Source organism: Pygoscelis adeliae, unplaced genomic scaffold, assembly GCF_000699105.1.
Source record: "Pygoscelis adeliae isolate BGI_AS28 unplaced genomic scaffold, ASM69910v1 Scaffold371, whole genome shotgun sequence".
NCBI lineage: Eukaryota > Metazoa > Chordata > Aves > Sphenisciformes > Spheniscidae > Pygoscelis > Pygoscelis adeliae.
In genome coordinates, this window is record NW_008824038.1 from 13215 (window position 1) to 14086 (window position 872).

Here is an 872-nt window from a genome sequence, read left to right on the forward strand (position 1 = left end):
GCCCTCAGAACCGCCCCCCCCGCTCCCCCCTCTCCCCAAGTAAAGCCCCTTTTTACTACTGAGTTTGTGCAGAGCCCAAGCCCAAACCTGGGCTGCCCCTGCGGGGGCGTGAAAGGGCTTGTTCGATCTCCACTGCCTCACGAAGAACTATTTTATTATAATATAACTTTTATTATTGATATTTAGAGCGCGGAGTTGTTGAAGCTGTGAAAGGATGAGAAACCCTTTCTGTGTTCCTTGCTCCCTCCCCTATTGACTTCCAGTTAGTGGTGGGCTCTGTCCCTGCTGGAACCGGAGCCCTCTCTGGGGAACACACGTTGTGGGGGAGCCCTGGCGGGTATTTAAAATATGTCACAGAAAATTTAAGATGTTTTACAAATAATTTAAGCAGTAACTTATATCTTAGTGTTTTGTTCATTTTAATTTTGTGGTGCTGCGGGGGGGACCCCGATGAGGGTTTGGGGTGGATTTGTCGGGCGGTTCCATTCGAGCTGTTGGCGACAAGAAAGTGGGTTCAGGAGCTTTTGAGGGATGGAGGGGAGAAGTGAGGTGCGAGGGGAGGGCAGGGACCGGAGGCCGCTCGGGCTGGGGAGGTGAGGGAACACCAGCTGCTGCGACCACGGGGCGATGGGAGCTGCTCTACCTGCTGCGGGTCCGGTTTCCTCGCTCCGAAAGCTGCTGCTCTGGTTTCGGGATCCCGTCTCCGTCCCTCGCTCCCCTCCTGCAGGTCCCGCCGCTTTCTGCTGGAAACCCCCGCGGTGGTGGGGCTTCAGGTGGCGGCACGTGGGCCAAGCTGCTGGGGGGCTTTCGGTGGCGTTTCAGGGCGGCTGGCGTTGAACGGCCAGGGTGAGGTGATGGATGGAGGGCGCTTG